This window comes from Ammospiza caudacuta, chromosome 5 (genome assembly GCF_027887145.1).
Source record: "Ammospiza caudacuta isolate bAmmCau1 chromosome 5, bAmmCau1.pri, whole genome shotgun sequence".
In the NCBI taxonomy this organism is placed as follows: domain Eukaryota; kingdom Metazoa; phylum Chordata; class Aves; order Passeriformes; family Passerellidae; genus Ammospiza; species Ammospiza caudacuta.
In genome coordinates this window covers 66,838,362-66,858,280 of record NC_080597.1, presented here as the reverse complement: position 1 = coordinate 66,858,280, position 19,919 = coordinate 66,838,362, and the positions used below count along the sequence as shown (strand labels likewise).

At 37.4% G+C, this 19,919-nt stretch overlaps 1 long non-coding RNA gene across 1 annotated transcript; it reads left to right on the top strand.

Annotated features, from left to right (window-relative positions):
* The first annotated feature begins 6,304 nt into the window (after nucleotides 1–6,304).
* LOC131558249 (uncharacterized) lies at nucleotides 6,305–13,507 on the top strand. The gene is made up of 4 exons (XR_009274790.1): nucleotides 6,305–6,409; nucleotides 6,954–7,046; nucleotides 8,639–8,746; nucleotides 13,299–13,507. It is a non-coding gene; the product is annotated as an uncharacterized LOC131558249 (long non-coding RNA).
* The last annotated feature ends 6,412 nt before the right edge of the window (nucleotides 13,508–19,919 follow it).

Below are 19,919 nucleotides of genomic sequence, written 5' to 3'. Positions count from 1 at the left end.
GGTTTGACTGGGAGGAAAGAGGAGGATTTGGCAGAGGGAGCAAGTGTATTTTGCATGGTCCCAGCAATCTGCTGCCACCATCTCTCCTTCTCTTCTCCTTCCCTCATGGAATGAGTGCATACTCCAACAGGGGAAAGCCCAGGAGGAGAAAGGGGACCACAAAAAAAGATTTTTAAAATCTTGTGTCATGCTGTTCAGGGACTAGGCCTGGCACCCTAAGCCTCCTGAACCACAAGTTCAGTGTTTTCTCCTACTTGCAGACCAGTCGTGCCACAGCCACTCTTTTCTTAAGTGTTCCATGGTATTCTTTGCAAGAATAAATTACAAACAAAAATCAATTCTGTGACTGCCTAAAATATTGTTCACAGAAGTAGGTGAATGGTGGAACAAATATTAATACTCTGTAAAACAGTAATAAAAGTTTATTCCCAAGTTCCTAATGCACTTACCCATGGTCTATAAGGATGACTTTGCATCCTTCCAGTCAGTTCTCCTTCTGGCTATACAGGGGACTCAGTTTCCATAAAGACTATGGTACTTTTGAAAAGGTTTCCCATTATGAACTGAATCAGACTTTTTCCTGAACTTTATGAGGTCCTCTGAAATGGCAGAACATTGAACTGCCTTTGATATGATCATTTTCTCTCTGAGTAATAATTATAATTAGCTCTTTTCTAATATCCTCTTTTGGCTTTAGTACAGCTAAGGCTATAAAACAGGCCTGAAACTTTTCCCAGGCACTGTTGGGAACTCTTTTGTATTTTAAGTCAATACCTAAATATAATAAGTTTTCTTAATGTGAATGAAAATTCTATATGAAGTCAAAGGACCTTTATGATGTTCTACAAAACTATTAGACCTCTCTTCCCTTGAAGTAACCTTGACTAGATGGCTAGAAACTCATGAGGGGTAGTCTAGAATGTGTCCTGATTGTCTTCCTTCCTCTCCCATTTCATCATTTCACCCCTCTCTTACTCCTTTCCTTCAACACAGAATCTTCCTTTCCAAGTGACCTGAGCCTCTTAAATATTCTTGATTCTCTAAAAACTTACTCCCCTTACTTCCTTTTCATTTCCAAATACCTCACCACATCATTTACAGCTATGGTGTTTCTTTCTGCAGTAAGAAATCATCCCCAAAGACACCTGCCCATGGCTCTCTAATAAACAAGCTCATGACAAATTATTTCATAATGGTTTTCTAAAAAGCAAGTATTGAATCTCAGCCACTCCTTGTTGAGGATTGTCTTACCCAGTCATATTTTTGAACTGTTTCTTGCTATCAGCTTTCAGAATGTGGCCTTGTGGTGAGCATTCAGGGGGCTGCATGTGTCCCAGAGGGTTCAGGCATCATCTGCTGCTCTTTCCCTGCCAGACTTGTCACTGAGCAACAGCATTCAGAGGACCTTTATTCTGAGGATTCTCCATTCTACTTCTGTGTGCAGCTCTCACCTCTGATAGAGATGTAAACCTCCTGTTGTGTTTCTGTCATATTGTTATCAAAGGATCATGTGAAATTCTGGATGGGAGGACAACAGGCATTCTCTAGTCCAATCTGCTGCTCAAATCAGGGTCAGCTCTGAAGTCAGACCAGGCTTCTCAGGGCTTTATGCAGCTGCTTAACAGCTTAAAAATCTTCATGGAAGGACAATGAGCAACCTCTATGAAAGCCTCATCTTGTGCTGGGCTCTTCTTGTGAATCTCAGTCTCAACATCCTCAAGAGTGCTCTAATGGAGTGTAGCTTTTCTCTAAGGCTCACCTACTACAGGAAATCCATTTAGTTTCTTGTCATCAGGTTACATCACCTGGATGCTGGTGTTGCACAGACTCTCAGAGACAGAAGTCTTTGTGCAGAAATTAATTATTTGGATTGTGGCATAGGATCAGGGCACCATTGGACTGTCTCATGGACTCACCCAGGAGTCCCAGTTTCAAGGGTTCTCACAGCAGCATGTTCAGCTGGATTGGGTGAGACTCCCTGAGATGCTCTTCTGCTCATTTCATACAATCTACCTGCCTGTGGGTGTACGTGACCATTTCAGTTCATGTGTGATAAAATGTTATTGATTGTCTCCACTTGATCCAAGCCAGCTTCAAAACACCCAACAAAGAGCTGTCCTACGTGACAATCTCCTCATCTGTAGGAATATTTTCTATTGCCTGTTTACACCTTTTGCCCATGTACAATTTGACTGATCCTGCAGCAAGAATCTCTGTGACACTCCACCCACAGCATTAATTCAATAGATGTAAGCAAATAAATTGGATTTGACACAGCAGGAGCAGCCCAGTGGATTCTCTAGGGCTGTCTAAAAATCCCACCTGGAGAGGTGTTGCAACAATCAATAAAATATTTCATTTTTTCAAGGTGGCTGGTGTTTCAGACAATCACCTAGGTTTTTAATTCTCTGTTGGAGAGTGATAATGACAGCAAGCTCAACTCCTAACTTTCATGAGATGGGGGAGTAACAAAGTCCTGGGAGTCTTTTGCTGTCACTGGTATGTACCTCAGTCATTTCAAAATCTCATGTACTCCCCCAGGCACTAAGTGGGAGTTTCCAGCTGGGAATGAAATTAGCAAATTAGTTTACTGTAGCAACAGCAAATTGACAAAAGCATAGGAACTCATTTTTGTTTGATATTTTTTGGTTTCTGCTTTTAACTATGTATAAAGAAGAAGAACACTGTATTCATGCATATAGTATGGACAGGTCTGTTTTTTTCTCAGCTTGTATATATATTTGTTATGAATGTATTTATGTTTCTTGTTCCTGATGTATTTCTTGTATTTTATTCAACTCTGCTAAGGGTTGATGTCTGGTATTCTTGTTGTAATTTGGAAAAAAATTCCACAAAAAAACCCCATACAAAATTTTCTCCCTTTATTTCTTACTTTAGATCAATACTTTATTTTTGGAATGAAGGACTGGATTAAAATATTCTGCTGTCACCCCATTAATGAGAACTCAGGGCTGACACTTGCTTGTCTAAGTCCTTCGATTACCTGTATGACACAGCAAAGCCATTCATTTGATCAAGATCAGAATATGCTTAAACACCAGAATTTATGAATTTTAGTTTGCAAAGAGAGGGGGGTTATATGGCCCAAAGAATTCATTAGAAAGTTTTACACAAAATAAAACTTTAAATCCATTTGAACCTGGATATCTGAGATGAAATGACAAGGAGTAAAAGAAATGACAATGAACATAATTTTCTTTTGTGTTACTCTAATCTTTTCTGTGAAAACCACTTAAGAGTCTTGATCATGGTACTTGCTTGAAAGCTGCAGAGGAAGAAGTTCATAAAATTAAGTTTCCAAGTCATTCAATTACTATTTAGTCAAACTGTTCAGAAAAAAATCTTCATAATTCAAAAAATCATACTTTTTCTATTGTGTATGTGTGCATGATTTTTAATGAATACAGCCCTTAAATAGTGTAAAACTGAAACATTCATAATTACATTTGACCTGACTGCAAGCTTTACTTTTTCTTCACTCTGTAGATCACAGTCAAGTCTGAGAATGGATTACAAATGCACACAGATGCTCCAACCCATGAAGTATTTGGATTAATCATATTTTTGCAACACAAAGCAACTTTTAAAAGCTTGTTGTTAACTTCCTTCAGCAGACATGTTACCAAACCACCTTAGTAAAACATAATTGTTAGTGGGTAGATCCTACATAATGACATATGTGGTTTTGGATAAGAACAGAAGTCCACACAGCCTGGCATTCTGTGACTGACAATAGCCAAAAGAAATATCCTGGGCATATGGGAGAGGGGTAAGCACATAATGATTTTTTTCAGGATATTTTCCACCTTCCTGATATTTTAAATTCAGAGGTATCCTGGAAGAAATGTGATACTTGGATATTTAAGAGAATGAAGGAGATAAATTAGCACCTGTGCCAGCCCTCCACTGCCTCCATGCCCCACTTAAAATGAAAAAGAAAAAAAAATAAAAATAAAAATAAAAATAAGAAAAGAGAAAAGAAAAGAAAAGAAAAGAAAAGAAAAGAAAAGAAAAGAAAAGAAAAGAAAAGAAAAGAAAAGAAAAGAAAAGAAAAGAAAAGAAAAGAAAAGAAAAGAAAAGAAGAAGAAAGAAAAGAGAAAAAGAAGAAAGAAAACAAAAGAAGGAGAAACAATCAACAGATGACCAGTATTGTGAGTGTAAAATATCCTTTTGTATTTTTTCCTCCTGGTAATAGACGTGATATTGCAAGGACAAATCTCACCTACATGACCCTGTTGATTCCAGCAAAAGACAGAGAAAAGAACAAGTTTGGGGATTAACATCTTTGTGCTTGGCAGTACAGCTTTTGGATGTGTTTCGTGCTTCTGTGTCAACATTCACACGTTTTTGGCAGGGGATGATGCTCAGGGCACCAAGGGTTCACAGCCCTTTCCCAGCAGAACAACGCCTGCCAGGGCAGTGAAAAAATTGCTTTAAAAAACTGACTTGGACTAGAAGGGGTATGCATATTGCTTTCAGAATATCTTTAATCTCCTGGAATGCTAAAAAACATCATCAATCATTTCAAGATTTCCTGAGGTAAAGACAGTGCTGATAGCTTTTGGGGTCTGATCCCACCCTGCTTGCATCCATAACAGTGTTTCTATCACACCTGAGCCTTAAGGGAATTTTCATCCTCCTTACAATTATTTTGGGTTAACTAATGTAGTTAAGAATATCTGATCTGTTAAATCAGTTTCATTAAATGAGTGTGAGCTCTGTGTGTGAACATTATTGTTTTGGATTAAATGAATTTAGTTTAAATATTATTAATCAATATATGCCAAACAAAAATAAACACATTATTGGACTGAAGTAGTTGCTCACATGCAGTTTTCAGTGTTCCACATTTAACTCCAAAGCTTAAGTTAAGATAGTGTAAATTTAGACTTTGGACTGTGTGTGATTCCATTTCACAGTACATCAGATATTTGAGACAAGATTTTCTGGGGTTGCATTCAGTTCCTCATATATTTCTGCTTAAAAAATTCAGCACTGAGCAGAAGCATTCGCTTAAATAAAAGAGCCGGAAAACAATTTTCACAACTATCAACAGCACATATACACTTGGAGTGTACAAATGTCAAGATACAGAAGCTGTTGAAATCAACTGGAAAATGCTTATCAACATGACAATTTTGTATCCTGTCCAGCTGACCAAATATTTACAACCGATAGCAAATTTTGTGTTAGCTGATGATTTCCTACCGAAAGTTTTTCTCTTATTTAAAATAGCAAAAATATCAGTTTCTTTAGGCTATTTTACAAAGCATTAGAAGTGCTTGTTAGAGCCAGATTAAAGTCATTAAGAGGGAAAATTTTAAAATTAATTAGTAGGGTTTTTTGCAAACCACTTTCTTGCAATCTATTTGGGACAGCAAAAAAGCATTTTTGCACTCAGACTGCAAAAGGAAACCTTTTTTCCCACAAACATTGTGTGTTTAAGCCCATTGAAATTCTTGTTTGATTAAATTATTGGTGCAGTATTTTTTTTCCCACCCATGGGAATTTCTTTATCTTTAGTTAAGATATGTGTTAAAATATTGTCTACCAATACACTGCTTTGTGAGGGACTCTTAGAAATTTTACTGAGATACAAACACAGAGCTGGTGACTGCAGAAGATGTTTGTACACAAATATCAGGGGCATCCAAGTCCTGGGAATGTAAAAGTCGTGCCTGAAATCTTTGAGGGGAAATGGGATGTGCACTTTTGTCATTGGTTTAAAAGGAGCAGGGCTGAGTCCTGATGAAGCAAGAGCAGGATGGCAGCAGAATGCTTTTCCTGATGCATCCACAGTGATGGAAACAGAACAAAGAACTGCATGCTCCACACCAGGAGGGTCACTGCCAGGGAAACAAGGCACATCATTGCTTTGATGCTCTCTGCAGCTTCTTGAGAGGTGGAGTGGGAAGTGCTGAGATCTTCTTCCAGGCATTCAGTGAAATGAGTTGTGGGAGTGGTTCCGGGCTGCCCCTGGAAAGGTTCAGACTGGACATTAGGAAGCATTTCTTTACAGAGAGGGTGCTCAAAAACTGAGTCAGGTTTCCCAGTGGGATGGCCAATGCCCCAAGCTTGTCAGTGTTTAAGGGGAATTTAGACAATGCCCTTAATGTTATGCTTTAACTTTTGGCCATCCCTGAAGTAGCTGGGCAGTTGGATTCGATGATAATTTTAAGTCCTTTCCATCTGAAATATTCTATTCTATTCTATTCCATTCCATTCCATTCCATTCCATTCCTACAGACGCTTCAGTTTTAAATATCTTTTTCCTTCCTTACAGTCACAGCATGCTGAATGATCCAGGAGAAGAAAGTGGGAGGACATTCTTCTTTACCAAGCTGTTTGCCTCTCACCAAAATATCAATTTTCATCTATTTCTCAGTGTGTAATGTATTCCTGTTTACACTGTGATTCCTGTGAATTTGTGAAAGAGATTAAGTCATTAAGAAGACAAGAAACAACCCAAATCTCCATCTTTAAGATTCTGGAAAGTTGGTAGAAATAGTATCTTGGTTTCTGTCAGTAATTCAGTGAATTTACTTCTTAACATAATATAAAAACTTAACTCTCATACTATTTTATATATTTTTTAGAATATTACTTATTCTTTGAGTTCTGTCAGGAATAAAGGTAACAGTAGTTCAGTAGATGAAAATAAATTATTCTCTGGTTCTATCATCAGTTTTTAGCCAGAAAAGTCCTTTAACTTTCCTGGTAGATATGATCTGAAGCCTCTATACAAAGCTTTTCTAGCTCTCCTCTTGTGCACATTAGAAACATTAGAACAAGCTCCAAGGGGAACAGCAGAATAGGGAGAATATTGCATGAATTCAAATACCTCATGTTCTTGTCCCAAAAAATATTCACTCATCAGGCAAGCCCATGAGAGCTCATTAACACAAAGCCTAATTCTTGGCTTGGTCCATCAGCTTGATGCCACTGAACCCATGGAGTTACTCCAGAGCAAGACTGATAACGAAGTGAAGAGCAAATCTCTCTTATCATTCACATCTTGATTAAAGGTACACATTTCTTCTCTCTTCCTGTGAGAAATTTGTGTTTGCTGGGAATGAGAATTGGGGTTTATAAAATGACTGCAATATTATTCTTCCCTCTTTTTGTTTTTTCCTTAACTGAAGTGAAGCTGAAATTGAATATTGAACAGTTATGTCTCAACTGCAGAAGCCACCTTTAGTTTTTACCTTTTATGCTTAGCTGGGAAGGGGTGCCAGAATCACAACTGTCTCCCAACATTAGTGGAGACAATCCAGAGCCATTTTTGCAAACTGTGGTTGTGTTATCCTGTTTTGGCCATTCAGCCCACTTTATGTCAGGACTTGTAACAGTTCTGCTCCAGCTAGGCTGTGATCAAATAATGTTAAATGAGTTTAAGCAGAAAAGCAGAATCGAGTTTTGTTCCTGGCACGGACAAATTCTGGAAGCAGAATGCATTTCTTCTCAAGGGGATCTGAGAAGTCTTCCTCTCATTCCCCACTTGAGTCAGCTTGGTTGTATTTATGTGAAGATACCAAAGCAATCTCGGAAAAAAGGTAGACTATGCCTTTTCTTAGCTATGTGGAGTATCTCCTGCAAGAAATTGTAAAACATGAAGATCCCTTGGTTTTATTTATTGTCAATGTTTATGTTATCTCGATTGTGGTACATTTGCAACAGCTGTGAAATCCCAACACAGAGATATTCCTGGAATAATTATCTCCTACTGCAGTCTAATCAGATTAGAGAATGTGACTAGGTCAAGGCTCTGGAGTTTTTTAAGATGAGATGCATGTGATGATAAATAATGTATGTGTCTAATGTGTTGCAACAAGATGTAAAAGAAAATTAATTCCAGAGGCAGTTTTTTATTATTCTTGAGTCTGTAACCTGTCATCTTCACTGTGAGTCAAATGCCAAATTACAGCTAGAATCCTGTTCTGCAAATGAAATCCTTTAGTCATGCTAATTTTAATTTTAAATTTGATTGTTTGCATTTTACAACTCTTACTATTAACCTGCAAGCCAGTTATACCTCCTAAATTTTAAGACACACAAAAAGCTCTTTTCCTATTCTAGCACTGCAGATGTAAATCATGATGCCATAGCCTTACCTCAAGTGCATTTCAGGAAAGCTGAGGGCAATGAACTGAGGAGGAAACTGGGCCTACTGAGCAGGCCTGGAGGAAGCAGAAGAATTAAGGCAGGAAGGATCTAGAGACCTTTAGCAGATATAAAATGTAGGCTACAAAGCCATAGAAAACTGAGTTTCATCAGTTTTACTGCAACAGTTTGTTTCTACAGGAAGGTATACCCATGTAGGCAATAAATTTAAACAGTTCCTCAGGTTCAGCAAGCCATCGCTGGGGTCTGGTACCCCTTTGGACTTGAGCTGTGTCTCAGACCTGGGCAGAGCAATTTCCTGCCACCTTTAACACTATCTAGATCAAATGCTCCTCTTATACCTCAAGATTTGGATCTGGCCGTGATCTCCTAATGTTAAAGCTTCAAAATTGCTTCATGGTACCAGCAGTCAAAAACACTAAACTATTTACTTTCCCTTTTAAAAAATTGCTCTGGAGTGAAATACAACCTTTTTTTTTTTTTTTTTTTTCCACAGGATGAATCAATTTTAAGCAGTATTTTATTACAGGAAATGAAGCATACCAGGTGGAGCTGCGACATGCTTTTTAAATTGGCAAAATTAATCAAACTCCAAATTTGACAGGTCAGTAGAGTTAACATAACTAGAGTTTCAGAAAGTACCTACTAGTGGATACTGCTCAAGACTGCCACTTTCCAAATGGGAAGGAGAACTCAAGCCATTCAGATATCATCTCCTGCCTGCAGTATCCCCTTGGTCCCAAAGAGGTTACAGCAGTGCATTCCATAACAAGTGGCTGGCCATGTACAAACAGCATAGGTTAATCTTTTGCTCTAAAAATTCACTAGCTCCAGGCAGAACTCTGTCTGGAGCAACTGGGAAAGTGGGTTTAGATGACCTTGATGTGTATAACATCAGGCACAGAGCTAATCATCTGAGAATATATATCTAAATCTAAACTATCACAGCTAAATGCTAGAGCTCTATGTTCAGCTGAAATTTGTTGAACATATTTGCACACCAGCTTGGCTAATATCTAATTTTAACTGCAGAATTTCTGCTAATTGGTTCACAATTCAGCAACTCAGGCTTTGAAACCTTTTTTCCCATTGAATTAGCCATAAGATGCATATCTTATGAGAAGGCAAGTTATCTGGGGAGGGGAAAAAACCTGGTACCACAGCACAGAGCTCAACTATTGATCTGGCAGCTGGTGGTTTTAAATCTCTAACAGCACATTTCTAATAGCCTAAATGAGCAACAGCTGAAAATATTTCCAAGAGAAGGAAATTTCTCTTGGAAAATGGAATGGAGGAAGAGAAGGCAATGACAATATTCACCGTGTCATTCAGAACATGAAATAAATGAAAAGTTAGGAGTGAACATAAAGTTAAATGAGAGAGTTGACAGGAAGATCTGAGGTTAATGTAAGATTGGGGTTTTTTCAGTACAGGATTTTTTGAGATAATCCTCTACATTTTATCTGACATTAAGTAGTCCTGGGATTCAGTTTCTAAACTGACAGTATGAGCAGAAAGTTATTTCTTTAAAAAATCACTCCCTCAGTGAGGGACGTTGCTATCACAGAACCAACAAAGATGATTGTACCATTTGCTCATGCAGGCCAGTCTGATAACATATATGCATTTTCACACTGTGTACATAAGAGATGATGCAAGATCTTGAATTCCTCCATGAGACAAATTACTCAGAGCTGGGCAGGATGCAAATGAATAAATCAAACATTCTGATTGAAGGAAATCATTCGTATTGACCACCCATTATAGGAGCACTAAAGTCAACATTTACATGGAAATCTTACTCCAAAGATTCCCACACTCCGAAGATTCCTGCTTTTATGCATATCCAGGGTCAGATCAGTGTCAAAACCTGTACACCCACCTTCCACTCAGCTGGGAGCAGGACAGGAAGCCCAAGGGCCCAACAAAGATTTTATTTCTCTAAAATTGCAACTCCAGTTGCATCCCTTCAAAATAGACCTGCAGGAGGCTTTTGCCTCTCAAATGCTGTTTTCATGCTGGGGTGGCAGGGTCTGCAGTTAGGGGATGGGACCATTGCCCACTCTTCCTGATGATGCTGTTCAACAGATAATTTGGCTGCAGTGAGGGAACATAACTCACTACCACAGCAGTGTCCCATGGGATTACAGAAATTACTGAACCAATAGTTACCTAGTTACTAAGGAGACTTTTCCTGGTTCCAAGTGGATTTAGAGGCTCACATTTTCAGCCACAGGCCTCCGTTATTCTTGGTAAATGTTAGGACATCTCTGAATAAATATCAGCAGGGGCTGAGGTGCTCGGGGGTCAGATATTTCATCAAGGATGACCATGTATCTGGAAATCCACACACGTCCAGGACTCATGTGTAGTGTTACTAACAAAAGGTGATTGTTGGAAAACATCCAGCTCACTAATCCTCTGCTCCAAGTCGCAGTGTACAAGGGCCTGACATATTGTGCAATGACTCTGCAGTAGTAAGCCTCAAGGGCTTACTACTAAAATATTATTTCTCTAAATAAATAAATGAATGTATGCATTTAGATATTTCATTTCAACAGTGTGAACACTCCTCTGTGCCTCCAACTTTGCAAACAGAAAAGCTTCATAAAACTACAGCTATTTTTGAAGTTTCGGGTAAAGTAATATGGGGGATTGACATGTTAGTTGATGTAATCACAAAATAATAATAAATTATTCTAGCCTAAGTATCAAAGCTTAAATGCAGGTGATATGCATGCATTCATTTCTATTGGAATTACAAATAATTGATTGGAATTATCTATATTTGTACTGCAGGAATTTCCAAAATTGAACCTAAGAGCTTAGAAAACCAATGTCAGAAGAAAAAACAAACAAACCCCAGAAAACCTGTGTCCTTCTGCTCTCCATATAATTTGAATCCACATAAATTCTGTAAAAACAAATTGCAACAAAACCTCCTGCTATCTTCATTGCAGCTTCTATATGCAGTAAACCATATTCAAATAATAAAATAGTTCTTGATTCAATGGTCTAATGTTTTGGAATTTAGAGGGGACATTTCTGTGAGTGATGTTGCAGTACATTGCTACACTAAAATACAAACCACTTTTATGAGGCAACACTACAAATCATTTGGATCTTTTTGTAAAACCTCTCCTGGCAAATGCTTCCTATCACATTGATTTTTGAAGAATACTTCAGATTCTCATGCTTTCATTATGGCTTATTAGCATACAGTAATACAAAAATACATCTATTCTTGTCGCAGACTTTTTTTCACAGAAATCCTTTCTTTAGGATTTGTGCATCTTCTGGGAAGCAAAGGCCCCAGAAGAAGAATGTAAACAATTGTTATCAGCTGCTGTGAAATGCAGCAGGTGCTCCTGTGATTGGATCATATTCCGTGTTTACAATTAAGGGCCAATCACAGGAGCAGCTCAGGGACAGATTCCCTGGACACAGAACTTTGTTATTCATTCTTTTCTATTCTATTCTTAGCTTAGCAGCTCTGCAACTTCTCCTCTTTTTCTTTTTAGTGTAGTTATAATGTATTATATATCATATATCAATAAATCCAGCCTTCTGATCATCAAACAAGATTCTCGTCCTTCTCTCACCCTGGAGACCTCACCAGGTCGCTGTAATACATTCTTTCTATCAGTATTCATTAACTCTTGACTATGCTAGAATGATCAAGACAGATTACAGTTTTATTTTGCCTTTTTCTGGATATCTTGCTCACAAATTTTGAACTTTATAGGCATATTTTCATGAAGAGAAAAAAAATCTAGTATTGAAATTCTCCTGAGTTTTCAAAACATCAGAAGAAAAATGAAATTGTGGAACTCATATATTTAAAAGCAGAGGTGAGAGAGAAAGGATGGTAGAAAAATAATTTCTGTATGTAAATACTGTCATTCTTACATGGATCAAAAAGAGGAGTACAAATAAGCAAGGTGAAAGGAAGATTGTGAAATAGCACATTTTACTGATGGCTTGTGAACAGCGAGTTCTGTGTCCTTAAATAGTGTTCTCCACAATACAGTGTAGTACTCACTTCTCATTAAAAATCTGCTGTCAGCAACAGCCTGAAGGCTTTTGGCCTTCAAGTTGTTGAAACAGAAAGTAAAATAGAAATAATACTAGCTCCCTCATATTTGACAGCTGGGAGCATACTGGGTGCATACAAATTTTAATAGCCAGCACAGAAAAAAGGAAATTTCCTAAACAATTCACTGGTGTACAGTGTGCTCACCAATCACAACTGTTACACTCAAGATGAAGAAAATAATCTTCTAAGAAATAATCTTGAACTGAAGGTTTAGACCAAAAATACAAAAGGAGCCACTAGAGACAATCTCATGCAGTACCTTGTGGTGCTCATGAATGAGTCCTAGTTTGATGTGTTTATAAGACCCTGTAAATAGATTTTGAGCTTTCTTCTCTTAAATATATGCTATCTACCTTAAATAGATAATTTTCACAGTGATTAGAAAGTGTTTTCTAATATTCCATTTAAATTACTCAATGCCAAAGTTAATTCACTTTCCTATTTACTTTAGCCATGTAAAAAAATCGCTCATTCTCTTCTAGTACAACCTTTGACAAGTTGCAATACCATTGCTATGATTTTCCCTTTGTGTCTTTCCTAGAACAAACAGAACTAATTCCTTTATGGGTTTGAGTTGATAGTTTAATTACTGCTCTCGATAATAATGGCTATCCTTAGCAAATGCTATCATTAGTAATGGTGAGGATAATTTTTGTCTCACATTCCCTTTAAGAATGCTTGGAAAATGAAAGTTTATCTGAGGTGGAAATATGGAAAGAAATGAAGTGTTTCCAGATGGTCAGAATAAAACTGTTCAATTACAAAAAAACCTTTCATGCAATGTGTTTGTAAGATTTCTCTTGACATGGCCATTGCTGAATTCTCTTGACATGGCCTTATCATCTGAAAATGTTTTGGTGTACAGGTGACCTGCAAAACAGGTGACATATTAGAGTGCCATGCATAGAAAAGATTTTGTTTCTCTTCTGGCATGGAAGATAAAGGATCTATCAGTATCCTCCTCACCACTAATGCAGATTTCTCATCATTTTTGTAACTCTTTGTAGTATTGTAACGTGTAATATTGCAATAATTACAACTTTTGTAATATTTATTAAAGGTCCTTAAAATTGGACATATCTGACATCAAGTGCCAAGGTCAAGCCCTTACAGAGAACACACAGCTTGAACTACCTCATCCTTTATTAACACAAGGCATCACTCAAATAAAAACCTGGAAAAGCGTCTTGCACACCACATCCTGCAAGCTGATAAGAAAAAATAAAAAAGAAAATGAAACAAACCAAATGAAAAGCTTTGCCTGTAACTGCTTACATTGTCTTTACAAGCATGTCAACCTACCCTCTACAGCAGGGGTCAGCCCTGACCATTTCTTAAAAATAATAAAAAAAATATTACCTGCATCCTGCCAGCATGAACGTGTGTTTGTGCATGATTGTCTATTGCTCCTGATCTCATTAATGCCTTAAAAGAAAGGCATTTCTTTTAAGAATTTAAGGAGGGATTTAAATTCAGAGTGCGTTAGAAAAGTCAGCCTGTTGGTGAGCAGTAATATTGTTCATGTCTATTGAGCTTTCAAAATAAAGACAGAGATTTGATAGAGGAAAGAAGGACTTCAATTCACAAAGTTGCTGTGGGTAATATCACTCATGAGCTGAAGATTTTGGCAAACAGCTGATTTTGAATTTTCACTGAGAATGGAAACTTCTAAATCATTCTGAAGAGAGAGGATGGATCCTAAAAATAATATGATTTATTAATAATGAAATTAAGGGTAAGAGGATGTGAGTATTTGCATTATTAGACAGAATTAGTTCTGTCCAGAATAAGCTCCTGGGGCTTCCTTATGTCAAAGGATGACTTTTCCTCACTTTCCAACAGAGAGGCCAATGGAGTGATCATATATAATAATTTACTGTTATTATACACGAGATCCTATGGTTCTTATAAAAATATAAGAGATTCAAGTTAAGAATAGAGCGGAAACAGGGTTCTGTCACCAGTGCATTAAAATATTATAGTCAATTTAGCATTAAAGAGCTTCTGAGGTGGACATAAACTGAATACAAATTACTCTCAGGTCAGAGACATTTTCTTCCACAAAAGCAACATTTACAAGGCAGCCAGAGTTCAGGAGAAGAAAACTTAATTAAATGCATTTTTAAAATTAGGTTTTTGAATATCTGCTGGATTTTTGTATTCAATAGATATCATAGAAGTGAAATCCATTAGATCCTAAAGAAAGGAAGACTTTTCATTCAGGGTTTATACTACCATTTGCTGTATATTGACTATTTGACCTAGCACCATCTATCATTTTAATCAGGCAATGTAATTCACTCTTTTCATTCTATATGATGGCATTCAAAATCCCAACAAACTTTAAGGACAAAACAATATACAACCTCCAGGGAAAACTTTGTATGCCTTTAATATATGATTTTATATGCCAGCATCTCCACTATGACTGAAGAAATGTTACCTGTCATCTCAAACGTGTGGAGGGTAGAAGGATGATCTTTTCAAAGGCTGAGATGTGTATTGGGGTCAAATTGCCTTTAAACACTTTGTCCCCTGAAGAAAATCTATTGTTCTGATCAAAGCAATTGTTTGACAGATGGATGAATAGTGCCTTTCAAGCACAAGCTGCTGGGCTTCTGGTAGGAATTCCTACAAGGAATTTCATGCCTCATGTGTTATGGAAGAAATCAGGCTACATGGCCACTATAGTGTGATCTGTATGTAAAATTTACTTTCTGTGAGTGTAGCCCAAAAATAAGCTAAGAGAAATTAAAATTAACATGTGGACTAGAGAAAGGCAAAAATTCATAAAGTGACTATCTTTTAGGTTTGGGGTTTTTTTCTGCAAAACCTTACTTCCTTCATTCTTCAGAAACAATTATATTTCTGTTTGGGTTAAAATAAATAACCCTCATAACCTTCATTGGCTAAACACCAAGATTTTCAGCATTTGCTGAAAAAAAAAGTGAAAAAATTGAAAATATATGATGGAGGAAGAGTCAAAAAGATCCTTGGAACAAAATGGCAGTGTGATTACTGAAAAAATAATTATTATAAAAATGACAATATCATAAAAGAGAAATGGGTCAAGAAGCACTGATGTATGTTTTCACTTCAGCTTAAAAAATAACAACAAAATTATTCAAATATTGAGAAAAATGGTAAGAAAATATTCTGGAAGTGTATAAATGGTAGAATTCAGTAGACAAATCTGGTAATTTTGAAACCATAAAGTATTTAACTATCATCCTGTGAATACATTTAAGTTCAAAAAGACAATTAATGACAGAAGAGAGAGGAATCAATAAATCTTAAGATCATAATTTTTTGTGCCATATGAGAAATGCAGTAGAATCCATTCTAAATATGCATGGAAAAATACTTCCAATTAGGTATCATGTAAAATCATAATACAGTGTTACTGCAAACTAATTCAGAACTGGTCATATGGCCAACACTGACTAACTGTGCAGACCCTGCTGTAGTGATAGAGGAGAATAGTTAATTCATACTAAATTTTTACATCACCTGGATTAACTGAAAATGTGCTGCACTGTAAAAAGAAATGGAAAAAATGGGGTGGGAAAAGTGCATTTGCCTTAAGAATCAAAAGCACATTCTGTGGAGTGCAGTTGTTTACTGAAGCATAGCTATAAAGCTTATTGCATCTGGTAGAATGCCAGCAAATAGAAATTCCCTGTAATATATGAAGGGACTTGATTCAAGAAAGTACTTTAGAAAAAATTCTTTTTAAAACACTGGGTGAAACCCAGATCTCAGATTCACAAAAGGATTGCAAAAGTCCATCCAGGGACATGAGTGCAGTGCCTAAACTTGGCTTGGCTTGAGGTCACCTGAGACCTTGGTAGTTCTGCTACCATGGTTTAATGTCGCTACATTTCCCTCTAAGAAAACTGCTACATTAATGAGCCTATAGCTGCAAGGCACTGACTCAAAATACATCAGGCAAGGCAAAAGGAAGGAGGCTAGAAATAGTTGACCATGGTCTTCAAAAACATTGATGGTAAAAGAAATTATATTTTCCATTCATCATGACATTTTCTAGAAATTATGTTAGATGCCATTAAAAGTGCAAGAAATAAATACAGAAAATAATTTTTGCAAATATAGGTTTGCACACATAAGAATAATCCGTTTACATCAACAAATGTGTAAGGCAATGAATAGTATATATGCTTTGCTTCTATTGCTGTGTGCTCTAGTCTTTAAACTGGTGTTTACCCTATCCCTGGGGTTACCCAGGAGTGACTTTTCTCTCTATTAGAATTAATGGATTCTGTGATGGTGTGCAAAAGACTTCTCTTGGCTAATTCTGCAGTGTAACACAGAGCAGAAGCATAAGCAATAATAGTTCAATTAAAAAAAAAAGTGTTTGATGCCAAATTCAAATAAACTTTAAAAAACCAAACAAAAACTATTAGTGACAAGGTGTTCTACTCTTTCACCTTGGAATGCCTGAAGTCAATTGTGCAAAGACTAAGTGAATTCTGTAGGAAAGAATTCCATATCTAACAGAACCTACAAAAATATAAACTTTTTTTATTGAAACAAAGATTGACAGAGTAGTTATCAAAGGTTCATTGTGAAAATGAAAGGATTTATTGCACGGGGTTCTGAAAAAGTCAACTGTGGAAACTAATTGATATTTTCAAGAATGACTTAAATGATGGAATTCAGAATGTTTCTCACATTTGCTATTGACATCATCCTGGATGAAACTGCAAGGTCACTCACCTGGAATTCAAACAACCTTGATAATTCAGGAGAGCACCTGAAGAAGCTTAAGGCTGTCTGTGAAACGGGAATCCGAGCAAGATGCTGATTGTAGGGCAGGAGAAATCAGCTACAAAACAGAGGAAGGGGACAACAGGTTAGGGAGTCGTTCTGCAGCGGTATATACCTTAGAGAGATTTACAGACTGAACCTGAATCAATAAAACTTCCCTGATGCAAAACAAAACACAGATACCATCCAAGTCATCCATGCAGGAACACATTTTCCAAAGTACTTGAATCAACATCCTGGAAAACTCAGCTGATGCAAATTCTTGGGCTCAAGTATGGTAAGAATCAGTTGGACAGAGTTTGGAGAGGAGTAATGAGACAAAACTTAGTCATGAACACAAGTTCACAGCGAGGAAAAAAGTGAAAAAAGTGGGGCTGGCTGGCCAGAGGAAGAGGCAGCTGAGTGGCAGCTCAATAATTACTCAAAATTGCAGAAGGTTGCTGCAGAGAGAAAGGAAACAATCTGTTATTCATGTAACTGGTGAAAAAGACAAACAGAATTTAAGTTTCTTACTTAAATTCAAGTAAGAAACATTGAAATTAAACAGCAGGAATTTTGTCAGAAATGATAGTGGAATACTGAACCTTAGTTGGTAGGATAACCCGTGTATCTGGACATGCCCAAGAGCAGGTTCTACAACCATGCTGCAGTGGTGCTGGTTCAGGACAGGAAAATGAGCTACATGACTTCTCAGGGCCCTTTAAGCCTTCTGATTCTACATTTAAGGTATTAGAAATAAAGTGAGACTGCAATAAAGTGAGACTTGCCAAAGGAAATGCTGAGAGAAACCTGGGAAAGGATTCTGGGAAACAAGAACAAATAAAAAACCCAAATGGTTTTTATCCATATAAAGACACAGAAGAAAAGAGAAATTAGGTGCAACATAAGAAAGAGTTTTTTAAATAATATTGAACTAGGATAGATGTGTCAGATAACTGCTGAAAAAGTAATTGAAAATCCAAGTAAGTACAGGATGGTGAATTTATCATCTGAAGTAAAGCAATAAGGTTTATTTAGAGTTTTAGGAGGACAGGGCAATTTCTACTGCACAATAAATAACTAAATAAAAAGGCAAGATCCATGATAAAGTACAAAATATTTTTGAGAAAATATAAATACTATAAATTCATCTTTTAAAATATTGAAAATAAAAAACATAAAGAAAAAGAGACATAAATAGCTACAAAACCACTTTTGTCAAACCTTAAAGTTAGGTAAGACTTGAGAACAAATTTTTGGAATAAAAAACAATATTGAAAACACACAGATAAATCATAAATGGGATGATCTCCATTATCCAAACAACATATTGCCAGAGGCTTGCCTGATTTCTCAGTAAGAAACTATTTTTAGAGGAAAATTTAAATATAGTAGGTATTTTCTATCTGATTTTCAAATATGGTGCTTTATGGAAAACAATTGGTAAAGCCTAGCTGAGTGGGAATTAGTAAGTGAATTCTGATGGGAAAAGGAAATGACTTATGGAAAATGACACCTGGCCACGCTGGAGGGAAAAATACCAATCTGGATAGAGTTTACCATTCTCTACCATTGATCTTTTAAAATGTTTTTGACAGCCTAAGCACTAAGGGTAGTGTTTTGCTGCTAAATAGGGCACGGTCAGCACATAGAGGGACTGGGACAGCACCAGGAAAGAGCAAGGCAGCCGTGGTTTGTGCACAATAGAAATGAGATTAACTACAATGTACAGCACAATATACGTGGAGGCACTAAAAATAAATGTGTAGTGTAAAATAGCAGAGAATGGGACAAAGAGCACCAGCATTGTGGGTAACAAAAACTGGGTCTCCCCACTCCCCTCTTCCTCAGAGTAACCAGCTACCAGAGCTGGAAGTCAGTGATGGGGAAGTGAGTAAAGCCCCCAGAATCCAGGAGGAAATAGTTAGTGACATGCTATGCTAATTAGACATCCACAGGTCCATGGGCCCAGATGGGTTACACCTGAGAGTAACAGGGCAGTTGATGAAAGAGCTCACCAGAGCCATTTCTAATCATTTACCAGCAGTCCTGGTTAACCAGAGACATCCCAGGTAAGTGGAAATTAACAAACATGCGGTTGTTTAGCCTGGAGAAAAGGAGACCCAGAGGTGACCTTATCTCTCTATGCAATCCCTGAAAGGTGGTTGTAGTTTGGTGGGGTTGGTCTCTTTCTCCAGGCAGCACTGACAGAACCAGAGGACACAGTCTCAAGCTGCATCAAGGGAAATATAGCCTGGATATTAGGAAAATTTTTTTTACAGAAAAGGTGATAAAGTTCTGGAATGGTCTGCCTGGGGAGGTGGTGGGCTCACCATCCCTGGATGTGTTTAAAAAAGACTGGATGTGGCACTCAGTGCCATGGTTTAGTGTTGGGGCATGAGTTGCCTCAATGATCTTTAAGGTCTCTTCCAACCCAGTGATTCTGTGAATTCTGTAATGCCATCTACAAGAACAGCAGAAGGAGAATGGAGGGAACCTGTCATGCTGACCTCAGTGCCAGGGAAGGGCATGGAGGAGATCATCTTGAGCACCATTCCCACAGCATTTTCCTGGAGAAACTGGCTGATCAAGGCTTAGAGGGATGTACTCTTTACTGGCTGAAAAACCAGCCAGATTGCCAGAGAGTTGGGAATGGAGTTACACTCAGCTGGCAGCCAATCACTAATGGGGTACTGGCTCCTGCTGAATGCAGGAGACCTGATAGACACAGAGCTCTCCCATGCCCTTGCCACCAGCCAAGGTTTCTGACATGTATCTGTTCTGATTATTGCACATATCATTTTGATAAGCTCCAGCCTAAGCAACCCAGTTTAATCACTGGTAGGGCTGCTCCTAGTTCCTCTTGGCACTTACTCAAGTGTGCTAATTTTATCACTGTTAGTACAGCTTCCTT